Source organism: Drosophila pseudoobscura, chromosome 2, assembly GCF_009870125.1.
Source record: "Drosophila pseudoobscura strain MV-25-SWS-2005 chromosome 2, UCI_Dpse_MV25, whole genome shotgun sequence".
Lineage (NCBI taxonomy): Eukaryota > Metazoa > Arthropoda > Insecta > Diptera > Drosophilidae > Drosophila > Drosophila pseudoobscura.
The window spans coordinates 3,853,528-3,879,158 of record NC_046679.1 but is presented as its reverse complement, the minus strand read 5'-3'; the positions used below and the strand labels follow the sequence as shown (position 1 = coordinate 3,879,158).

Here is a 25,631-nt window from a genome sequence, read left to right as displayed (position 1 = left end):
TGATTTTTATTGAATAACTGTTATTATAATTGTTATTCTTGATTTTTATTGAATAACTGTTATTATAATTGTTATTCTTGATTTTTATAGAATAACTATTATTATAATTGTTATTCTTGATTTTTATTGAATAACTGTTATTATAATTGTTATTCTTGATTTTTATGGAATAACTGTTATTATAATTGTTATTCTTGATTTTTATCGAATAACTGTTATTATAATTGTTATTCTTGATTTTTATAGAATAACTATTATTATAATTGTTATTCTTGATTTTTATTGAATAACTGTTATTATAATTGTTATTCTTGATTTTTATTGAATAACTGTTATTATAATTGTTATTCTTGATTTTTATGGAATAACTGTTATTATAATTGTTATTCTTGATTTTTATCGAATAACTGTTATTATAATTGTTATTCTTGATTTTTATGGAATAACTGTTATTATAATTGTTATTCTTGATTTTTATTGAATAACTGTTATTATAATTGTTATTCTTGATTTTTATTGAATAACTATTATTATAATTGTTATTCTTGATTTTTATTGAATAACTGTTATTATAATTGTTATTCTTGATTTTTATTGAATAACTATTATTATAATTGTTATTCTTGATTTTTATAGAATAACTATTATTATAATTGTTATTCTTGATTTTTATTGAATAACTGTTATTATAATTGTTATTCTTGATTTTTATCGAATAACTGTTATTATAATTGTTATTCTTGATTTTTATGGAATAACTGTTATTATAATTGTTATTCTTGATTTTTATCGAATAACTGTTATTATAATTGTTATTCTTGATTTTTATAGAATAACTATTATTATAATTGTTATTCTTGATTTTTATAAAATAACTATTATTATAATTGTTATTCTTGATTTTTATTGAATAACTGTTATTATAATTGTTATTCTTGATTTTTATAGAATAACTGTTATTATAATTGTTATTATAACTATTATTATAATTGTTATTCTTGATTTTTATTGAATAACTATTATTATAATTGTTATTCTTGAGATACAAGACCCGCTCTTTACAGGGAACCTGCTCGTCGAATCCCCACTCGACAGCACTCTTTCTTGTTTGTTTTTTATTGCCGAAAGGATGGCAGACAGGAAGTACTCCATTAATTTGTATTTGCATACATATTTTGGTTTCGTTTCGCATTTGAGTATTTTATTTTTTTTTTGTAAAATTCGCTTGCGCCGTTGATTACGATGATGATGGACTCCATGGAGGCATGGACCCATGGACGCATGGGCGGGACGGGGCGGTGCCAGTGGCCCGGCTCATGTTTAAGTAATAAGTTATCCGACTTGTTGACTCGTTCAATTATTCACGCCATAACTTTTCGTAAACAAAATATATTCCATGCATTACAAATAGTGCGCAGACACGGATAAATATATGCATATTGGGATAGGGTTCCGTTCCGCTCTCATACCATCTAGAGATACTGCATGGCCTGGTGTGTAGGACTCGTCAGAGGAGGCGACAATCGGGAGAGTAAACAACAGATCAAATATTGCAGCAAACTGTTTGCCGAGGGGCAACACAGCAGTAGAGTCCCGAACCAAAGCCAAGGTACAAATCCAGCCAAATTCGTTGTACGTGCAAAAAACAGGAGCCGAAATCAGCTCAGGGGCAACACCCAAAAGAAGCACTGAGGAACGCTTCCGTATCGATTTTCAAGCGCTCCAGCCCCGCTCCCCCCCTGGCTGCAGGCGATGACAAACGAGTACAAAAAATGGGTAGAAAAAAACTTATAAAAAAAAACCCACAAAATCAGCAACAACGAAGGGGAAATACCCTTGAAAATAGCTCAGAAGAATAAAAAATAAATCCTCAAGAAGTGTCTCCATCTTTTATTTTACTTTTCCGATGGGTTTTTAAACGATAAACTCCATTTCAATGATGGAAAATCCTCCGAAATAGAGCCCAAAAAGGGGCGGCAATTGATTCCTTGGAAAGCTTTTCATTGAAAAACTACAAACAACCCGAAAAAAACAGCGAAAATCCCATCGGTGACTTTTGCCATTCACATTGGTGCCATTGCCATTCACAGGTAAACGCCTGACACTGTACAGATTTTTTGGGTATTTTTCAGGGAACTACTTCAGTGTTTTAGAGTGAGTAAAAAGGAGGCATCCCTTTGGCGCCACTCAATCCTTAAGCGATTCCCGAACTCCATGTAGCCCCCATCCTTCAAAGGGTATTCCCACACAGCACAGATCCAGGCAAATGCTCATCGAGTTCGGCTTTCAGATGCGCTTAATTCTGTAATACAATGGCAGCCTCTCCCAAGTGCTCTCCGTCCCGTGGGCTGCTGCTGCCAAAAAACCTGGCATTGTGTTTAACGATGCTGTGAATTCTCGGGCACCGGATGCGGATTCAATGCGGGCATCCAGCAGGACATCCAGGACAATGCCGTATGCCAGGCAGAGCAAAATGGGAACAGGATGCTGTCGGGATGCTGGCACGATGAGGTGGCCCCAGGGTGAACGCTTAATTAAACCTACATTTTTCATGGCTACATAAATGCATTTCATGCACAGGAAAATATGAAAATTCCGCCAGAGTACGGGGCGGAGCAGGCAAAGGATCACGTATATAAATGCCAAGATTAAGCCTGACACCGCCCTCATCATCATCATCATCATCATCATCATTCTTGGCAAAGGATTTTCGTATATGGCATGACTGCCTCACGGCGTACGGAATGCCGTATCCTTGCCCTCCTTTGCCTCCTTTGGCAGGCTTCCCTCAAACTTCCTGGGGGGGGGGGGGGGGGGTTGCTGCTGCACTTTCCATGCATTTTTCAGCACTCAACAGACGACACACAATTTCGGGGCCAAGAGAACATCTGAAGTGGCGAAAGAACACTCTGCACATGTCGTGCCCATTCCATTCCCCCTTTTATATCCTGCAATTTTGTGCCATTTCCAGAGTTATGATACATTTATTAACTCCCAAGCAGGGCAACTGCCAAACGTCGATTTGTTTTGGGGATAAGCTCTAGAAAAACTATGATTTTTCCTGCTTAGTGGCAGAGGAAAAACCCCCAAGAAAAGTGGGCTTCAATGAGGATTATTTGGGTTCTAGAGGGGTGTGCTATAAAGTGAAGAAGAGCCGCTGTTTACGGCAAAACATCGGCTGAACAACAGCCTGAATATTTTATTTTATTCCCAGAAAATCAAGACTTTGAAGTCACTTAGAATTATTCTTAAATATGACTAAATGTAAGCATCATCGTATATCATCGTATAAACCAATCATCGTATGATTCTGTCGGCAAAGTCGGGAGGTAAATCACATCAAATACTGCACTCAAAGGGCTCTTAAAAGGATTTAAATTTGCAACTTAAGGGCCCAAGTGGGTTGCAAAACAGTACCTCCTGGAAACAGCCTCTATATCTGCTTCATAAAGCAAAGAGAAGTTCTAGAAGATCGAGGAAACTATGGAGTGGCATTCAGCAGATTGTAAATTACGTTTTAAATGTTTTCTTTCGATTATTTTATACTTCAAATCCCTCTTTAAAATCCCACAAAAAGGTCAGATATCCATAAATATTCATTCAAGGTCCCGCGTCATGCGGCAACGCCTCTCGGTCGGTGGTTGTTTCTGCCTGGACTTCTGGACTCGACTTGGTGTCGATGCGGACACTTCTGCCCTACAATAAATTGGTCTTCCTACTGGTTATCTCTCGTTCCAATTTGCATTTCAGGAAAGATAATATTTTGTACATTTTTGCAGTTCCGTTTACGGTTGTCTTCTCCGGTTTGTTCTTATTTATTTTATATATTTATTATTGATAAGCTCCTCTGGCAGCCACCCCCCCCGAGAGCCTTGCCATAAATTGAAATCTCGCAAAAGCAATTCAATAAACATGGAAATTGAATATTTGATACGGAATTGGATTATTCCATATTCTCTCTGTTTATTGAATTGCGTTGCTGATATTCCAATTTGTGGCTCCGTTCTCTGTTCTCCCTCTCTCCCCCTCTCTCTGTCTCCCTCTCTTTGTTTTTTTATCATGCAGCTGCATTGTATCTCGGTTGTAAAGCACAGCCCCACCCCCCACTCCCCCCTTGAGAGACGACTCCCTTTCGGTTGTCTAACTATGTCAACTGCCATGTTGCCCCCCCATGTTGCCCCTTGTCTTTGGTGTTGTTCCATATTGACATCGTTTTTTTCGACAAACACTACAATGACCCCGATATCACCTTTACATCTGCTCCACACACTTGTCACTTGCCTCCCCGTTCCCCCCCCCCACCCCACTAGCCGCTTCGTGTGCCGCATGTGCCGCCTCTTGTGGCATATGCAGGCACACGCACTTGCCTTTTGGCATTTCCGTTTCCTTCTCGACTGTCAGCCCAGGGTTTCCTTTCCTTTGCTCGTGTCTCTTTCTGTCTCTCCCTGTGTCTCTTCATGTTTCTCTGTGTCTCCATGTCCCCCCGTGTGTTTCTCTCTCTCTTCATGTTTCTCTCTCTGTTTGTCTTTCAATAACTGCGTGTTTGGCCTCCTTCGCCCAACCCCCCACCACAGAAGCGCCAGAAGCGACAGAGGACCTGGCCCAAACGAAGCAGAAGCGTGTCCTGGCCCCAAAATGGAGCACAAGGAGGCAGATATTTGGGTTATATGCCATGTTCCATGTGTGTTTAATCAAATTAATAAACCCTGTGGGGGGTGGATGGGGGGTACAGTCTGTCCTGACAGCTGCTTGACGTTTTACAACCTTGTCCTTTCAGTCGTTTATTGATGAATGAGTGGGCGTGGCAATGGATAAGTGGAAAACGATGCCCCCCCCTCGTTTTCGCTGTGAAGCCATCTCCAAATCCCCAACTATGGAAAACTGTTCTCGGAGTAGCAGATCCTTGGGCTTGCTGCTTCTCTTTGGCACTCAGCCTCCCTACCGATGGTTGCTTTAAAATTTCGTCTCCAGACAGGCGAATCCTTGTGGCATTCAGTGTCCTTCCATTACGAGTCCATTTCTCTGGCAATCTTCTTAATTGAACTGAAAACTGTCGAAATGTTTGTCTCTGTCTGTCTGTCCTTCTGTCCGTCTGCCTCGATGCCTGAAAGGGCATTTCCAAGTAGCTTTTTCGAATGGAATTAATTTTTCCCAGAGGCACACAAAGGCCAAGGGTCAGGTCAATTACGAGTGAATGCAGGAGCACGTGGTCGTTGTCTGGAGTCTCCTAAGCTCCAGGTTTAATTAATGTTCGTTGTGATTGCACACACACAGACAGGCGGAGAGAGGGAGAGGGGCAGCCTGCCTCGTCTCTGTCGGAGACGCCACCAAAGTCTGCTTTGATTTAGCCCTGCTGACACGTGCCCCTGCCACACACACACACACAAACACAAAAGAAAACTGGGCGTGGCCTGTGCGTGCACATTGGGTCCAGCTTATTGCCGCTTAATTGCTGCATTTCCGCTGCCACTCCGGACACGGGACACGGGGCACGGGACACGGTCAAGTGCACCGCACATCAGCGGAATTCAAGTTGACATCAAGCGAGCAGCCACGTGGATTGTTGGCTTGAGTTGAAGTTAAGTAACCGGCAACCAGGCAACCAGACACAAAGGCAGAGTGACAGCCAAATGGCCAGCAGGGAAGGGAATCCCAGCGATTTACACTGCGGGGAAAAAAGACATTCGAGGTCATAAAAGAACTGAAAAACGGGAGTAATGTGGAGCTTTAAATGGGAACAATAGATTGGCTTGAATGCGCATCTAATACACAAATAAAGCTGCTTCAAAAACCTCCTTTCCGGATCAATATCGGTCCCTATTTCGGCGAAGATATGGCAAGGTCTTAACTCTCTTTCCATTAAGGCCGAACGTAAGGCCTTCATCTTTCATCTACTGCTCTTTAAAGCTTGTTAAAAACATTTACCAATAAATTGGTCCCCTTTTTGATAAAATAAAATATTTCCCTGCACAATTTTCCTTAAAATATTTAGCCAGCCACACAAAGCGCTTCTAAACTGCTCTGGAAAATGGAAAATTCTCCCCTTTTGTTGCCAGCTTTAACTGCAGTTTAAATTGCCTGTCACTTGCATTTGTTGGCCGAGAAGAAAGCACACAAGTTTCAAGGAAAATACTGCCACAAAAGCAAACAAAAACTATCCCAATCGTGACAGAGAGGGAGGGAGAGAGGAAGAGTTAAATTTAGTGTTAAATATTGTTGGTTTTCTGTTGATGCCACACTGTGGCAGCTGTGTGTTTGAAGTGTAATTAGGGCAAATCGAAGGCCAGAGATACAGAGATTTAGCCTGCCAATTATCCAATATCATCGCGTATTGAATGAAGCAATAATTGAATCAGTTTTTGGCAGTTAATTAAATTTTTGCCTGGAAAAAGTGGTTCCAAAAATCCATACATGGAGACCCTATTTCGGGGCCCACAGCCATTGGCTGGAGGCTGGGGATGGGCAGCCAATTTGTGGCAACGATGTGTTAACCAGCTTCAAGAGGCAGATGCCATCGAAAGTTATGGCCTAAGTGGAGCTGCCGTCGTGATGGATGGATGCTAATTCCCGGAGCAGCAGCAGCAGGTGTACAAACTCGTATAAGAGGCTGCTAATCGAAATCGACAACAACACGCCCAAATGAGCAACACATGCCACAAGCATGCCCCACATTCCACTGTGGAGAACCTTCGGTGGCAGCAGCAGGACGGGGGAGGGCCATCTCTAGTCGAAAATCGATTGAATTTAATTGAGAATTAAATATGATTCCTCTGGATAATGGAGTGTGCCTGATAAGAGGCGACTCCCGACAGCCTCAGAGCCGTCGAAAGTGTCTCTTGAGCATCCATCATGCCCCTCCTGTTCTGCGTATCCGTTTCGCCCCTGCAGCACTCGAATCTCTTGCAGATTAGCTCTCGAGAAGCCGAAGCAGGCACGGATACTGCTCAGTGTCAATCTCTGTGAGGATTTCCATGGCTCTGCCTGTGTTTCCACAACGAAACGAGTGCCCCCCACCTGGTCAGAGCTGCGTTTCCAGAGGAAGGAGTGAAACTAGGGAGCGTCTTGTGGAGAAGCTAATGGCGAAATTCGAGCAGCTCTTTGAAGAGAACGAATGATGGATTAATGATGGGCAAACGGTCTTCATGCGGGACTATCTTTGGGCTATGCGGGCCTTCAAAATCCAGCGACAACTGCAAGGAGCTGCAGTGGCAAGGCACAGGCTACCACGCCAGCCAGTTGCAGCTTTTGCGCTTTGCGGCACGCCGGAAAATGGACAAACTGAGCGTTTCCCCGTCACGAGTAATGCCTTCTTTCCAAACCGCCACAGAGTATATCCTCCCTGGAGACCCTGGAGTCACTGTTGCTGCTGCAATACGATGCCCGGATGGAAGAATTCCGGCTGCAGCTGCAGCACGCCTTTGACGTCGAGGACTATAGATAGAGCACTGGATAGGACACTGGAGCCGTTTTACCAAAGGGTATTCCATCCACCCTAGGAGGCAGCCTTGAGCTGCTGCCGATGTGCCTCCAATGGCGCCTTTTTTGGACAATCTGGCCACAAACACCTCCCCAATCATAAATATTCCACACTAATCTTCGAGCAAGACAAATACACGGGCGGAACAGCTGTTCTTCATCAAAGCGGCACCAACAAGGGGCAGGAGAAAGGGTGTCCAATCCTCCACTCATGAGGCCTTCACAGAGACCTTTCAGTGCGAGGCCATGTACAAGGCACACAAGGGACGGTTATGGCAGCAAATCTCACAAAAACAAGGGCGATGGCTCACTCTCTCTCGAGAAAGAGATTGAGTCATGACCCATAAGGACTGAATGGCAGAGCGAGACGGCGAGACGTGGGTCACGCTTTCGATTCGGCGGCACCTCCGGCGACTTGCGTGGACACAATGTTCCCATAAGCGAATGGACACACTAGATTCGTGCCGATCCTCCCTGTTCTTCTGTCTTTCAAGGAGATATCTGCATAGGAATCCGTTCAGTCTTTTCCCCTGTTCATTTTTCACTTAATAAATCCTGCATTTCGTCAGAGATATATGTACGTACGTACAATTGTTATTCATGATTTGTGTTACTTTACGGCTATTCAACTTGTCCGGAAGTTGGCGCACCGCTTGACCTTGCGAAACACTGTGTGGCACAGCGATAAGAATAACAAAGACAACAAAAAACAGGGCATAAATTACAGACAGCGTTCCTCCATTAGCATGCAAATGCAGCGAGCGGGGGAGCCCGAGCCACGCCCAAAAAACCGCTCAACCCCAGAGCCAGCTGCGGCGGTGCCACAACAGATGATGGCATATGATGTCAGCGATGCCCCACGCACAACAACAACAATAACAACAACGGGAATGAGAGAGAGAGGGAGAAAAAAGAAGGTGGCAGGGGCGACACTCACTCGCTCTCCCTCGCCCTCTCTCGCTCTGTATATTGCATATTTTATTTAATTTATTGTCGCATACATTTAATTTAATGGCCATTTTATAGGGGCGGGGGGAAGTGGTTGGGGGGTAGGGACCAGGGCACGTGTTGCATTTGCATTTTTCGCGCGCTCAAACTTTAGTTTGTTGCAAATTGAAATTGTGTCAGTGGTGTGGCAGCCCCGTTGAATGATAGTTGGGGCATGTCCGGGGCGAGTGTGTCTGCTGTTCTTGATATACATTTCACCAACGAGGCAGAAGGGACCACCACAAGCGGTCACGGCACAGTGGCCCACAACATTGCGGGAAAAGGGAGTGTATTTTCGGGGGAAGAATATCACTCATGTACACTCAGAGAAAGTGGGGTAGTAGAGGGAAACACACCCATAGTAATTGGATTCAATATTCGTTGAAGTCGTACTCAATCTCGAAAAGCCCTTGGGTCCACCACAGCCATATTTTGAAGCGGTCCTTGAGCCCAAGGTAGAATCTCTGCCTTTTCACTCATTCTTCTTACATATATTCTCCCCTTTACTTCCTTCTTTCCCTCTTTCGGAGCGTCCATAAATGTATGAAAAAGTATTTTTAATAAAAATATAAAACACTTAAAAATGTATATAATATATACAGAAATATTTAATTACAAAATACAACCAGTCGACATGCCCAACAGGATGATCTAAGAGGACCTCTACCCTAGAAACCTGGACAGGCAATTTAACCAAATAATTTTAATTTGAAATATATTTTTTTTAAATAAGAAATATTTGTTTATTTAAATTTGAAATATATATTTTTTAAATATAAAATATATTTCCTTTAAAGATTTGCACTTTCTTCTTACAATTTCTATTCTCGTAGCAAATCGCTTGATATTCATTTTAAGATCTTGGCACTAAAAATTAACTATAAAATGCCCTTTTCTCTGGCTGTATACAGGGGTGGTCAAAAGTATTTACACAACGAGTTTTTTTTTGCATGTTCAAGTTTAGGAGTTGTTTTTGTTGTTGTTGAAATCAAAATACAAAAAAAAGCTTTACGGGCAAAAAGCTTGATCTACTAGGAATTGGTTGAAAGAAGAATTGGAAAAATAACTGTTAATGGGCTAAAAATAGAAGCATGTGAACTGTTGTCAAAAGTATTTACACAAATTTGCATTGCTTCAGAAGTATTTACACAATGTAAATTAGAGCTTATTCTTAGACTTGGTTTGACTTAGTGCAGTCGTTTTTTCGTTTATTGCAGTTGCAATAAGTAAATTTAATTTAAAATTTAAAATTAACTTAGTAAAATGGTGAAGACAAAGGAGTTGTCTGTTGAAACTCGATCCGAGATCGTTACAAAATTTAAAAGCGGGGTTTCAGCGTCGGAACTGGCCAAAACTTACAAAATTTGTAGAAAAACCGTTTATAATCTGGAAAAGAAAAAGGACACGAATGGAAATTTACAGAATTTAAAAAGAAGTGGAAGGAAACAAGCGATGGATGAACGGGAATGTAGACGTTTAATTGGCATAGTCGATAAAAATCCGTCGATAAGCCCAGTTAAATTGTCTGCAGATTCGCAACAATTGATTGGCAAAAAAGTCTGTGATGCTACAATACGTCGGAGATTGAAGGAGATCGACATACGAACGTATACAGTGCGAAAAATAATAGAAATTTCCGAGGCAAATAAAGCAAAACGCCTCTCATTCGCATTGGAATACGTTAAAAAACCAAAGGAGTTTTGGTACAATGTTTTATGGACAGATGAAGTAGCTTTCCAGTTCCAAGGCTCATTCTGTAAAAGATTTATGCATCTACGACAAGCAAAAAAACAAAGTGCAGTGCAACCATTAAACAGATTTGGTGGAGGCACAGTGATGTTCTGGGGGTGCATGTCTTACTACGGATTTGGAGACTTTGTTCCAATAGAAGGCACTCTGAATCAGACCCGGTATCTTGTTATACTGAATGAACATGCTTTTGTGTCTGGTGACAGGCTATTTCCCATCTCCGACTGGATTTTACAGCAAGACAATGCTCCATGCCACAAGGGATCGGCACCTACAAAATTTTTACGAGATCTCAATGTGGCTGTTCTTCCCTGGCCTGCGCAGAGCCCTGATCTCAATATCATAGAAAATGTTTGGTCGCTTATTAAAGGACAAAGAACAATTGATAAAAACCGAAAACGCGACGTTACCATCGAGGAAGTAAAGGAAATTTGGTCGAAATTGGAACTTGGATATGCTCGCCACTTAGTGGAATCAGTACCAGCCAGGTTGCAAGCAGTTATTGATGCCAAAGGTGGAATTACAAAATATTAATCATTATTATTATTATTCATCCAACAAATTAAAAAAAAAATCATTAAATCATAATAAAAAATTAACTTAAAGTTTTGTGTAAATACTTCTGCAGCATTAAAAATGTGTGTAAATAATTTTGACAACTGATAAGCATCACTTAATTTGCTTCTCCTTATTCGTACAAACAGTTATCTTTTCCAATTCTTCTCTCATTCAATTGCTAGTAGATCAATCTTTTTGGCCTAAAAGTTTTTTTTTTTATTTAGCTTTCAACAACCACAGGAAAAGCTCCTGAAATTGAACATGCAAAAAAAAACTCGTTGTGTAAATACTTTTGACCACCCCTGTATATCCCATAGTTCCCTCTCTATCTTCAAGACCTACCCGCACCTTCATTTCCCTCCTGTTTCAAGCTATATTTAACCACTGTTTGGCCTAAGAGTTGTCTGCTCTTTTTGTAGGGTTTCAATTTCCGTATGCTTCCCATATATTTCAAAGAAATGACAGCCGCGGGAGCCCCTCCACACCCCCCGCACCGCTCCAGGGCCCACAAATTGGTCACTTGATACACATTGAACCGCCTCTCGCCTCTCCAGCTGCCGTTTCTGCCTGGATCTGTTCCGCGTTTTACGTGGCTCTGGCTCCTGCTTGGACTTTGGCTAATTAATGCGAGTGTGCGGCAGGGAAATTAAAATGCTGCTTAACCAGGGCCACTTGCAGCTGTCAGCGTCATCGCCATCGCCGTCCTATCCTCCACACACGCGACATGTGCCTACACTCCCCATCTTGGCCTCAAACTAAACCCAGAGACGGAGACGGAGATGGAGACGGCGACAGAGCCAAAGTCAGTTGGCGGCCAGAGCACTTTGCATAATGCAAAAGCCAGCTCTCTGCGGCTCTCTGAGGCTCTGTCTCTGGTCTCTTCTGCCCAAAGCCAAATGTGGGTTAAATGCTTTTTGCGGCTTGTGACCGCAGAGGCAGGCAGAGCGCCAGGAAGTCGGCGCACCGCTTCGCCAGGTCGTCCCGAGTGGAGACCACGGCTGGATTTTCCTTTTTTTTTCGCCTTTGTGTGTGTCAGATGGAAAAGTTTTTCATTTAATTGAAGCACTCAACAAATTGCGAATGCAAAGACCTCCCCCCCCCCGCCACCGCCTTCTCCAAGTCGAAAAACCAACTAAAAATAAAGTCAATTAAGTGACAATTAAGAGCAGTTGACTTCTCCGAGGCGGAGTGCACTGTGGTGGTGTGGGGCCAGATCTATGGCCCGTAATCTATGGACGAATGCACCCGCCGACAGCCAACGAACTGCCGCCGAACCTTATCTTTACGGCCGTGATATCAGTGCAAACAAAGGAAGTACAGGGCGGATTACGCATACGCATAGCATGGCCCCTTCCGTGGCTGCGTCATAGACTGGTATTCGGAATCAATGGCCCCCCCAGCAATCATCAGGCGGCTTTTTCTTGGAGCCAGTGGGCGATAGCTGCAATCAAAATGTTGGCTAAACGAGAAACAAGTTTATTGGCCGCTCGCTGCTCCCCCCAGCGGGACGCATGCCACATGGAAGCCAATGGCCGCTTGTTTAGTGCTAAAAATTGTTCATAATTACAACCAAACGCCTCCCGGCGACCACTGTCTGGCGGCCAGTCGTTGACTTAACTATGTAAATTCGATAAGATTTCCCATTTCCATTTCCATTCGGCATTTGGCGTTTGGCATTTCCATTTTGCATCACAAAGCATATACTCGTGCTCGTTTCCATGGCAGATACTCGTCTGTGGACCCGGCACTTTGGCCACTCAATTATTTACGCCGTCACTTTGTTGCCACTCCAGGGGCCACCAGGGGACGGGGGGAGGGGCAGGGTACTGGTCGACCGACTAGATACTAATTGGCAGAATGCACACTACAAAACCAGGAAAGGGAAGGACAGTTCTATTAACGAATATGGTTATACCCTAGGGTCCACTGCGGAGGATGGCAATGATTGTGATGCGCTTGGGCAAATTTCCCATAAGCGAAAGGACATACTCTTACTCGATACCACTTAATGATGCGGTATATATTATTTTTATTTACAAATTAATTGAAAAATGTAATATTTAATATTAGTTATTAAATAAAATAAAAAAAATGAATATTAATTTTGGGTGCATAAAATTAAAAAATATTTTAAATTTGTTTAAAATATTGGAAATGTTAAAATATTATACAAAATAATACAATGATTATTTTTTTTTTAATTTTTGTTTTTTCATGTGAGAGTTTTTTTTTATAAAGTAATAATAATAATACAATTTGTTGTTTGTTATTACTTTTGGAGCAATTTATACAACAGTCAACAGTCAGAAAAAATTAATAATATCCTCTACAAATTCTTCGAATAATACGAATTTTTTTTTGTAAATCATCATAATTTTTCCTGACTGCTGATTATTGTATAAGATGCTAGAAAAGTAATAGCAAACAAAAATATGTATTATTAAAAATATAATACACCTAAAAAAAAAATATATGATTTAAAAAAAAAATAAATAAAAAAACGCGTGTGAAATATAATTTTTTGGCTCCATATTGTATAGCTTGAAATAAGAATTTCCCCTGTTAAATCCAATGAACTGTGGCATCCATCATCTACCCTCTCATATGTTGAGGATGCCCCTTCCTTCCTTGCCCTCTAAAACAGGGTATCGACACACACACACACACACAGCCAGCAAACCGTTAGGTGGACACGTGGTGGAATATGCGTAATGTGACGGCTGTGCCTGGGGCCTTGGTTGCATGTTAATGCGTTGGCAAACAACATTAACGCTGGGTGCCGTCCCCTCCCGTCCCCTCCCGCCTCGACATGACCATAGACACTGCCACAGAAGGCTGCACCGCCTCCCAGCCCCTCCACCAAATTGAATGGCATCGATGCGATGATGGGCGCACTGCAGCAATTTGCCAATTTGCGGTCCGTTGCATTTAATTCTGTGGCGAGAGCGGGGCCACAGTTGTGTGGGTGTTGCAGCAACGTCTAATATTTGCAATACTCGTATACACATAATTTTCACCACGGATATGACGAACCAGCAGCAGGATCGCGATAAAGAGTTCTGATTAAATAAATGATGGATTCATCAGCAGATAAATAAAAGTAAATGAATCAACAAGTGGAATGTGTAACAACAAGCTTATACGAGTCATCAAAAGTTGTTCCCAACTTCCGGAGGGGCCCTCAAACTTCTTCCATGATCATCCGCAAAGCTGAAGCCAAGCCAAGTGTCGGGTCTGGTCTGTGTGTTGCCGCAAACAATTAGCCAAAAGTCCCCCACAAATCCCCCCCCGCTTCCGACAAAGCCAAACAATTCACTGGCGCCTGGTTGGGCTACGATTGTGGGCGTGGCATGCCACTTTCGGCTAGATTGCTGTCACGCTTCGTTTGGCCATCCATGCCTCATTTGTGGGGCTTGTCCATGCCTCCATTTTGGTCTGTGGCAGGGACCTTGTGCCACGCTAATTAACAGTTGGTCGCAAATCGAAGAAATCTCATAAATTAAAGCGGTATTTATATGGCACTCCACGAGGCATGGTTTATATATAGATTACAGGCCTTACGCCTCCCCCCGCCCCCCCTTAAAAAAGCAAATAGAAAAGAGTGGCAGCCCCACAGAGTACTTAAATGTTTAAACAATTTGAGTTTTTGTTTATTGAAGAATTAGCAGCGTGTGCGAAATGTGCGCCACGTATTTGTTCGATTTTTGTTTAAACAAAAAAAAGTGAAGAGAGGCAGGAAATCGCCTCGAAAGTCCTCCCTTTCGGGGATTAATTTCGTATTTTAATTGGAACAAAGTCGGGCTCCAGTTCCGTACAAAATGTTGGACAACTTCATTTAGGGAACAGAAAGCAGAGTCCAGAGAACAGAAAACAGAAAACAAAGCAATTATACGTTCAAATGGCAGACATATTTGGGTCAGGCCTGCTCCTGCCACTGGCCAACAGGAAAAGCCCATTACAATTGTTTGGGAAAACCCAAAGTGGCAGGCTAGAGCAGGAGGCCCGAGAAGTGACCGGAAACGACGGAGGAGCAGTGCAGTGCGGTGCTGTCTGTCGTTCTGCATTTTTAAAATGCAATAAACAGTCGCTTTTCACATGAGTCTTGCCACATGAGTCAGCGTCAGCGTCAGGGTTTACATAAGGACTTGCACTTCCACTTCCACTTCCACTTGCTTTCCATTTATTTTCTACTTTCTCTGCAGTCGAGCTATGTCGAAGAGTCAGTGAAGCCGTAAATTAAAGAGCATTTGCTGTCACTTGACATCGCCATTCATTCGTTCATTCATTAATCAGGGATCCGGCGAGGGGCCACGCCCAGCAGACAGAAATTGAGAGCGCCACCAGCACTCCGTATAAATGAAAATCCAAGAGATGGCAGCAAAACTTAGATAAATGGTCCCCCTTCGCCCCAACCCCCCCTACGCCACTGGACGGCAGGGCGACTGGGCGGCAAGGGGCACCCACACATGGTGGCACTTTCCATTGCGTAAATTGTCTGTGGATCGCATGTCACTCGAGGGCCCTGCCATCGATGATAAATGTGTGTTGCACAAGAGATTATTGCATGGGGAAATCCATCGTATGATGGGGCTGCAGGGACACGCAGCAGGTGACATTCAAGTGCCTTATCAACGACTTGTTAATGATGGTCAATGGTTCCTTGGAGATGTGGAAGCAAAAGGGAACAAAGCCTCAAGTATTCACGAAGGAATGAATCGGGTGGAGGGCGAGACTGCGTTCTTCTTGTGGTCTTTAGAAGTGAGAATTATTATTAATAAAGGAGTATTTACAATCAATTATCATCTTCTATCATCTAATTTGAAATAAATTCAGATTATTTATCGACCGAAATACCGAATCGCTATGCCGTACGCAAAGCCCGTGTTTCCTTTCGCTTATGCGAAATTTTAACATCATTTGATGAATATTTTCTAGGGGAACAGTGCCCACAATCGTCCAGCAAGCACTTTGGACTTTGGGCTGTCTTTATCTTCCAGACATGACCTACAGCTGTGGACTCAGCCACGATTCGTAGATGTTTCCTTATCGCAAGGTGCTCCATGACTCAAACATTTGACTGCCGACTAGAGATTTTTTAGTTGTACTCTTTAGATGTTTAAGTTGCAGTAAATTAAAGCCCTGCCCTGAATGAATCACATAATTTTCCAAGGCTGCGATTCTCTATGGCTGGACCTAGACCATACCATGTGGCATGCCACACTGGCCCCCGCAAACAAATTAGCCTAATTGCGTAATTTATGAGATATTTAGCAAGAGCTTAACGGCCACATGCTTTCCTCTGTGCCACCGTCTGTGCCTCTGTCATCGTTCCATGGCATTGGGGAGAGGCATTACAAACAAATTCGCTTTCACCTCACGCCTTTGCCGTCAGACAGCAAATCCCTGACCTTTGCGGCCCCCAGCTTTCCTCCTCCCGCGTTAATTACAACACACGATCGTGCCCCACAGCCTCCTCCTCCTCCAGCCTCATGCCTTGCCTCATCCCAAGGGGGCGGCTGTCAAATTTGGGTCATCCACTAAGTGCAAGTGCGAGTGTTATGCAAATTATGGCTGGGGTTGCCGATGCTCCCGTAAAAAGGACCTGCTGCAAGGTCTTCTGGCTCCCGCCTCCTCCCTATGCTTAGTAGCCCCTGCCAAAGCCCCCCCCCCCCCCCTGCTGCTGCTTCTTCTGTTGCTGTTTGCATTCATCTTCGGGCAAATGGAAAACTAACTGAAGAACGTGAAAAACTAACACCGCACCCATTTGAGAGACAGGCAGACAGGCCGTTAGTTAAACTGAACGGCACTTGCCGCTGGCAGCCACACTACACTTTCTTTCTCTTACACTTGTCAGTGCCTTGCAGAGGGTATTACCATTTGGGGGAGGTGTTTGCCACTCTAGACTCTATAAAGTACATGTATTCCCTGAGTATTCGCTTTATTCGTTGGTCTTTCTGTATGGAAAGTGGTAGGCCTCTAAGTTCCACATATTTCAGGCAGGTTCAGGCAAGATTGTGGCCCTATACCATGTGGGTTTCCTATGAAAGATGGCTAGTAGAACCAGAAGTTTTCTTTTCTTACATTGAAATTGTACATACAAATCGGGAAACACAGTCAAAATGTATCAAAATCAGATAATTATATGATGAACTCTTCAAATCGCAGCTATATGTATATATTTTTCTAAAATAATATGAGACTTCTATGGGAATGTTCTATATCGTTTATGTGAGAAATAGGCAATTTGTATATATTTTCCATCGTTTCCATCCACTAATCCCAGCCCAAGTAACGTACATACTTACATTGAATTTGGGTTTCTGGGCACCGAATTGTGTGTTTTTGTTATTGGCTTCTGTGGACCGACTTGTGTGGATTTTGTTATTGTCTTCTGGGCAGCGACGGGCTTCTTCCAAAGCAGTGACAAAAAAACGAAGTTGAGTCGGCAGCGAAGCCGCGGTCGGAGACGAAGCACTGACAGCAAAAGTCGTGCAAATGATCGTCGGCTCCGAGAGTGTATTAAAAGCTTCGACCCAAACAAGATTCGTCTCTCTCTATTCTTGTGTGTGCTTCTTTCTCTCTCTCTCTGTCCCTCTCTCGTTTTTAATTTAGACGATAGAACGCTGCTGTTGGCAGCTGACGAAAGCTACATTGAAGATACATAAAGAGAGTGGGACAGAGAAGGAGAGAGAGAGAGAATGAGCAGAGATTATGCAGCGGCAAACTTGATGAAATGCTCACATGGAAAGCCTCTGAAGGAAATATCATTCTTGTTGTTTGGGGTGCAACCGCAGATTATATCATAACATGGGGCACCGGCACCGGCACCGGCACCAGAGCTCTCCGTAGTCGTTGTGGCTGCCTTCTCCCGCATGCCTCATGCCTTATGCCCCATCGGCCATTGACCATGACGGGAGAACGGCAAAAGGCGAGAGGAGAATGGAGAAGGGAGAGCGGAGAGGAGAGGAGCGCCAAAGCGGAATGTAAATAAAATACAATAGCAAGAGGAGCTGCGTAAAAAGTGTGCTTATACTTGTAAAAACATATGTATGGGTGTGTGTGTATACACTCTCCTCCTCGTTCCCCCCACCCCTTTGAGTAGCATGCCACCCCCCTCCAACCCATCCCCACCAACAGCTCAGAGAGGAGAACAGGAAGAAAAGGCGCGGCGGAGACCACAAGTCAACAATCTCATAATCAGTTAAATTACAGACAGCCAGAACACCAAAGGGTATGTTACGACTAGAGGATACCCACTACCTTAGTTTTGGAAACGGAATTGGAACAAAAACTTCTGAATAAAAGCATTTTAAGGGACATTTCCAACAAAGAAAGTTCTTATTCCTAGAGAGAACTTATTTTATCTGTAATTCCTATAAGATTCGGCTGATTTTCGATGGATAGGATTATATTTCAATATTATAGCCCTTGATCGAAAAAGAGCCTTAAAATTTACATTCTATAGAATTTTGAGGTACCTTTGGAACCTAAACCTCCTAAGTCTTCCTGATCCTGACCGAGGGACATGCCTCTATGGTCAAACAGAAACGTATAGACTACTCCTTCTTGAGGAACGAGTTGGGCTTCGAGCTGCTCCCGCACCCACTGTATTCGCCAGATTTGGCCCCCAGCTACTATTTCGGGAGGAAATTTCGATCGAATAAGGTGGTGCTCGCCGAAAGTGATGCTTATTTTGAGGATCAGCCACAATCGTTCAATAACTCACACAATAATGATCCGAATGACATACAAAGGGCCTGTTCTACCGAACCACTTTTGTACTTTTGAGTTATAGGCGCTCTCTACTCTACTCTCAGACCGGGGACTTATTGACCGATGTCTTATGTGTAAAATCGTGTGTACTACACCATTTTCCCAATATTTCTTAGGCGGACTGAAGCCAAGCATAATTTTTGTGGTCTTAAAATATCATCAGAACATGACACTTTCATACGACTTTAAGAGGCTAAGAGATCCAGATGGTTGAAACGGAAAAGCACACAACATTAGTGGCTATTATGGCTGATGTTCTGCTTAGACGTCTTAAGTCAGTGGCTATAAAGAATATGCTACCACAGAGAGTATCCAGAATAACACTTAGATACTGGACTTCTTCTTTCTCTGAAATATCTACCGCCTCTTGTACGCCACTTGTAAAAACAGAACCCATCAAATGAGAATAACCAAAGGAGCCTCAAAGACAGGGCCTCGTTTTGCAATCGATTTTCCTTAATGAACTTCTTTGGCGTGACTTCATTGAGGCCTAAGAGGCCCACAAGAATCGATGAAATCCGATGGAAATTGGTTGATTGCAAGTTGCAACAATTTACACGCCACCAAAACGCAATAATCAAATTTATCTAGATTCTGGGGCAGAGGCCAAAAGGGCAAATTGACTGGGTTGAGTGTGTGTGTGTGTGTGGTGGCATGGTGGCATGGTGGCATTTGTGGGGTGTGCCCCATGAGGGCGTCGTCATAATCATGATCGTCAAAAGACAAAAGGCAGGAAACTGCCGGCCGGTTGCTTGGGTTGACCCATTTCCAGGTCGAACCTAAAAAAAAAAACCTCTTTTTGGCCATTGCAATGAATTAATTATTTCCACTGACATGTGGCAGGGCTCGGACTGGGACTGGGACTGTGCCTGGGCCTGGGACTGGGGCTCTCTTTTCCCCTGGGGTGCGTCCAGCCGTTCTGCTAAAAATAACAAAAACAACGAACACACTTGACGGCTGCTGCGGCTTTCTCTCTCTTTCTCCCCCTCTCTCTCTTTCTCCCTCTTTCTCTGCGAACAGCAGGGCCTTTGAACTATTTGTCATGGAGGTTTTTTTCGGCTTGTTTTTTTTTCCTTTAGTTTTGTCGCTGCTTGCAATGGCCACAAAAATAGCCAGCGCTGCACACAAATCTCATTTTGGGGAGTTGCCCCGCCCCACACCGCCCCACCACGCCGTGTGCTCCATTTGCCGCATAGAAAGGAGAGGCACCACCAATTAGTGAGAGTCGTATTACAGATACCCTGGGAATGCAATGCATCTGGGATTTTATGGGCAACACCTTTCATGGGTTTCTGTTTAAAAATCTTCTTTCAGATTAAATATTCCATTTATAAATCGTACAACATCTATAGTTTCAGGAAGTATTGGAATATGTGGTATCTAAACACACAAAAAAATAAGTTATCGAACTTTTAAGCAGGTATTTTCCATGTTCTTCGAAGATTTCCAAATAAAAGATCCCGAATCCCATCCACCACGATGGTCTCTTTTCGTGCCAGCCGCTCGTTTATGGGATCATTGTGTAGACCAAACCTCTTTCGCATCATTCGGCGAATCCTCTCTACCTAGACAGTAGGGTACAACAACTCCACCAAATGGTATTTTTGTGCACTTTTCTTGGTTTATTTACCGCTGGTTGCAATGGCCACGAAAATAGCCCCTCACAAATCTCATTTGTGGCTAGAAAAATAACGTTGAAGCACAGCCTGAACCTACCCGAACATTACAGAGAGTCGTGCCACAGATACTCTATAAATTGGAATCTATACTTATTTTTCCATCATAGAGAAAAAGGGCAATAAAATATGTAAAAGAACTAAAATCTCTTTAGGAGTCCCTGGGGGGTGGAGGCTCCAGTTCCTGGATTGCTTGGAAACGTTCCAAAAAAAAGCGGGAAATATTTAATGCGGTCACCGGCTCTTTCACAAGCCACAAACTATTTTCGAATATGTCTATCCCGTTCGTTGCATATTCGTTGAATATTCCCATATTCATTTCGCTTTTGGTCAGCATTCATTTGGGGTTTGGGCCGCTTTTTTTGTTATTTTTAGCGCCGTCTAGAGTGGAGTGTGCTGTGCCCAGCACTCTCTCATTGTGGAGCATCCTTCAGACGTCGTTTCTTATGTAAATTTTCCGTCGATTTGTACTCTCTGTTTTCGCCATGGAGACGGAGATGATGACGACGACGATGATGATGGCTTTGGAGTGCGGGACTGCCCGGGGGCTCCACTCCGCTCGAAACTAATAAAACGTCAAAGCAATTTTGACAACATGCAACTTGGAGATCTGTAAAAAAAATATGTACCATCTTGAGTCCCCCCTTCCGCCTCCTCAAATGGAAAACTTTGCCTGCAAGTTTTTCCATCCTCTCCACTATTTTCTTTGGCAATGCTTTCATTTTGGCCAGGCCTTGGGAAAACGAAGAAAAACAGATGTAAAAGCGAGCTCTGTCTGTCGGTAGGGGGCGGCAACGGGCCAAGTCTGGTCAGAGTTTAAGCCCGGCTTAGGCTCTATCTAACTGGCATATCAGCCATAAAACTAGACATTAAAGCCGTGTGAAAATTGCCAACTCAAGTGTTAAGCTGCGAGAAAGAAAGATGCAAGAGAGACAGAGACAGAGCAAGAGAAAGAGGAGCTGCACAGTGGAGAGTGATCCAGTGTTTATGCGGGGCGTATACGATGCGTGGAATTCACGAAATCAGAACTGGGCTTTGCCAGAAATCCCTGCTGTTCGGCTCTCGGCTAAAAGAATTTATATAAATATATAATCTAGAAGTTGCCTTCTAATTTCTCTAAGGAATTAAGTTCTTTCCTGATCGATTTTCATGGACTGATTTTGCAAAATTGACTCCGCATAAACAGGGAAACCGCCAAACAGGAGAGCAAGCAGTAGAGGCACAGCGGGAAAGCAGTGTGGGAGCGAGTGAGATGCAGCTGGAGATATCACAGCGAGAGCAGGGGAGACGGCGACTCCTGGGGCCAGTGTTGAGTAGGTGTTTTGGGTGATAAGCAGCGCCTCGTCAAGTGCTCATAAAAATGTGTTGCCTACCTGTTTAGGCCGCATTTCGACACGCCCATTTCTGTGAGACATGGGTTAAGTGCGGTGTCATTAGCACACCCACACTCCGGGGCACCCACACTCCGGGGCACACTCGAAAATTCAAGTGAAGTTCGAATCAACTCCGCCACAAGGTTGTGCGACAGTACGACAATCGTTTTATGGCCTGGCCCTAAGCGCCGTTTCAGCTTTTCACACTCCTCCCTTCCGCTCCAAGGATGACGCAGCCCTGTAACCATGTGTCCCTATCCCTGGCACTGTAGGACATTAAATGCCTTAAAGGACCTTCAAAAACACCCCTGCTGCTGTTAATAAAATTATGAAATGTATTTGATGTGACAGCCACCACATAAAATTATTCCCTTTTTTCCCTTCTCCCTAATTTTTTTTCTGCAAATTTTGTGTCTCAATTCAATTAATTTTTGGGGTTTCGGTGGCAGGTTCGGCGGTAAGTGCCTTGCCCCAAAGTGGCAGAACCTTCTGTGTGGTTAAATTTTAATGCTGCGGTTTGTGTGCGATATCTTTCGATGGTGTTTGGGTTTGGGTAAATGAAATTTTAATTGCCATGCGATTACTCGTTTTACTGTTGTGTAAATTCTGGAAAGTACAACACGAAAATTCAACCGAAAACTTGTGCCCAAATGCTTGACAAAAGTGCAACGAACCGTGGCCTGTGCTGTGCAACAAATTATGAAAAAATCCACCGCCTCGGTCTGGCCTGGACCGCAAATGCAAATTTATGAAAAGACCAAAGCAGCGAGAATTAGGAACAGGGGTCCAACATCAGCTGTCGGCAGTGCTCTTGAGCTTGAAAAAAAATGTATGGAGAGGCAGACACACACACAGAGAGGGAGAGGGGGAGAGGGAGAGACCCTGAATGGAAATGGAGCTGAGAGTCAGACAGTCAGACGGTAGCGGAGGGGGCACTGGAAACCTGCTGATGGACAGACAGACAGACAGACAGACACAAACGGTTGAGTAGAGCCTCCGGTTGAGTAGTAGTGTGTCTGGCTCTGACTCCGGCTCCGGCTCTGGGTCTAACAATTACGTGAATGGCGAAAAATGTCGAAAAATGTAACAAGCGAACCCGTTAAAAACACACAGAATGCCATCGCAATTTATGGCAGAAGAGAATCATCGTCAAAATCTTTGTCATAACATTGGGGATACCCTCCACCCAGTGCGGGGTAGTATGGTGCATTCATGAGGTTGGTATCTGTAGTTCAGATAGATATTTTCATAGGAAGCAATAAGTAGTTTTCTTTGAGTGGAATTTAAGGCAGATATTTCTTTTATACAGCGGTGAAATATCCATCATTCTTTGAAATAAACACTATCCTATACCGATTTGAACATCCTCACAGGCCCCCGCTGGAACAAAGGGTATATGCCCTTTTTCCGATTTAAATGGAACCCGAATTTTATGCAAATATTCAAAGTATTGCATAAACTTTATCCTCCCTTCTAAACGAGTGCCTCCCTTGGTTCGGAAAAGGGTATAAATGAGGGGGGTATAAAGTCATCATCAAAGAGCTCTCTTCTGGGTTTTCCATCTTCCGATTCATTGCTGGTGAATGCTAGTGAAACTTTAGTGGGTATTGTTTTCGCTGTTTGTTGTTGTTGATAGCAACCAGCATTGTGGCAGACACTGCGTCTCGTCTGCCGACTGTTGCCTTTTGGCGCTCTTCCTCTCCCTCCCTCCCTTCCCCTCTCCCTCTCTCTGATTAACTCATTCATACATTCAGGATTTTCCTGCAAAAAAAAGTGGGTGTGGGGGACGGACCGTGGGGCATTGTTGGAGGAGCCTTCTGCATCTCTTGCTCTCCACAGCAGCGGCGACGGCAGCGGCCCTTTATTATGATTATTTTTCATTTCAAAAGTTGGCGGCGCAGAAAAAAACGGCCGCCATCCAGAGGAGAACTTTGTGTGTAGTTGGCTGAAATATTTAAAGTGCGGCCAACACACACACACACACACAGCCACCCACATGTTTATGCACACACATACACTCATGCATATTCATGAATTGCCTTTGCAATTGGTGCGTAGTTTCCTATACCCTGTACGGAGGGCAATATTCGTTTCAGGAGGTGTTTGGCATTGAAAAAGGATGAAGGCGGGCATCGAAGCAGGGCCTGCTTAAGAATGATTAAAATAATAAAAACGTAGCCAAAGTTTGTGGATTTCATCATGTTTCTTGAATGCCGCACAAACGTGAGATCTTCCAGGGTATCTGTAGCCTCGAATCCCAGAGCCTCAAAGAGGCTTCCCCTACTCGTATTTATGCCGTTTGTTGTTGCTTGTTCTTTGGCTCGTTTAACTTTTGAGCAGCAGGCGCTGCAGCAGCAGCAGATGCGGAGGCAGCAGCCGGCATGCCGGTTTTTCTTTCAGCTGCAACTTTAATTGGAGATCGCTGAATGCAGCCGCCGCTGTCTCTGCCGCTGCCGCTGCCACTGGCTGGCGTTGGCAAACGTGTTTTAATTTATTTTTTTTTTTTGGCAAATTTGGCATTCGTTTCCTACACGACTTGCAGCGAGGGAGGTCAAACCATCGTTTTGTTAGGTGTCTTACTAACTGTCTTCACTTACCTCTTTGTGGCAATCAGTTCATGGCGGCAGCGTCGGCGACCTCGGGTTATCAGTGGGCTGATAAGAAGCGTGGTGGGTGGTGGCTGGTGGCTGGTGCAGCTCCTTTGGTTGTTGTTGTAGCCACCGCTTAAGAGGACATCCCCTTTTGTGGCAGAGTTGCACAAAAGTCACCCGCTTGTGGCAAAAGCGAAAGAAATTAAACGATAATTTTTTTTGTAAGGGGGCGCCCTCACACACACTCGCACACAAACACACACACAATGACAAAACACTCTCGCACACGCACACACTGACAAGCGAGCGAGCGAGAAAACACAGCACACACTCCCTCTCTTTCTTTCGTTTTGTTTGTTCTGCTTTTGCTTTGCTTTTACTCTGCGTTGCACTCGCCGCAACGTTGCAACATCATCCACATATTACACTTGTGATGCTGCTGTTGGATTTCTTATATCGAAAGCACTTTCATGTAGCTGTTGTTGTTGTTGTTATTGTAATCCTCTTGCAGCAGTTGCGGCTTGGCCTCTCCCTCCTGCCACTGCCCCTTATTATTCCCCTTTTTCAGCTGCTACCACTGCTTTGACGACTTATTCTCCCATTTGCTTCACACAGCCATCCTGCGTGGGCAAAGGATATTTTTCTTTCTTTGCTTTGCCTCGGCTTGGCTTGGCGTCGCGGTGGCGCCGCCTCGATTCTGTTGCACGGCTAAATTCGCGCACATTCAATTTCGAGCACGACAATTGCACACGGATCACGACCACGACATTTCAGGCACAGTTCTACTACATTTTTATTTATTTTAAATTTTTTGCGAGACGCAGACCGTTGTTGATGAGTGATTCCAGTGTGACCGCGGAGTTATCTTTGAAATATCCCGCGCCACCCTCAGAAATATACCTCAAAATACCGGCTCACTAAAAAAATATACCGTAAATATACTGACCAACTCATGTTCTATTACACATATTCCTCGTTTTTCATCTTCCGTCGAATATTACTAGCTATATGAAACATTTAGCCCTGCCCACATAATTTTAGGCCGTTGATGAATAAATTTTCTTCAAGATTGGTTAGTTTTTAATCCTTGCTTTTATTGTATTTATTGTAAAAAACGGTTGAAACGAAAAAGTTAAACAAAAAAAGAGTCGCAAGGTTGCTGGTATTTGAAGACGTGATGCGTGTATAGGCTTGGTACACCCTATTTCGCTAATTTTATATGAAGATCAAACGTAATTTATTAAGACATTTTCTCAAATTGATATTCTTTAGACATATTCAAGTACATTATTAGTATCTTGTATATATTTATAGCGATCCTGATACCTACTGAGCCTTGGAAGACAAACATATTCACAATTCTATAACATCCATTTCCCCCAGGGTATGTGTGCATGGAATTAGCAACATGTTTGTGTATGGAATGGGACTCATTGTTGCAAAAGCGA

At 43.5% G+C, this 25,631-nt stretch overlaps 1 protein-coding gene across 2 annotated transcripts in view; it reads right to left on the bottom strand.

The window, feature by feature from the left end:
* The window catches only part of LOC4800636 (ankyrin repeat domain-containing protein 50), a 37,039-nt gene extending 12,571 nt beyond the window's left edge, over nucleotides 1-24,468 (bottom strand). The window contains exon 1 of one of the 2 annotated variants that reach the window (XM_015182966.2): nucleotides 24,190-24,468. The gene's annotated coding sequence lies outside the window, so the exon portion shown is untranslated. The remainder of the gene's footprint in view (nucleotides 1-24,189) is intronic. The other variant, XM_001357836.4, reaches the window with a different exon arrangement.
* Nucleotides 24,469-25,631: the final 1,163 nt, after the last annotated feature.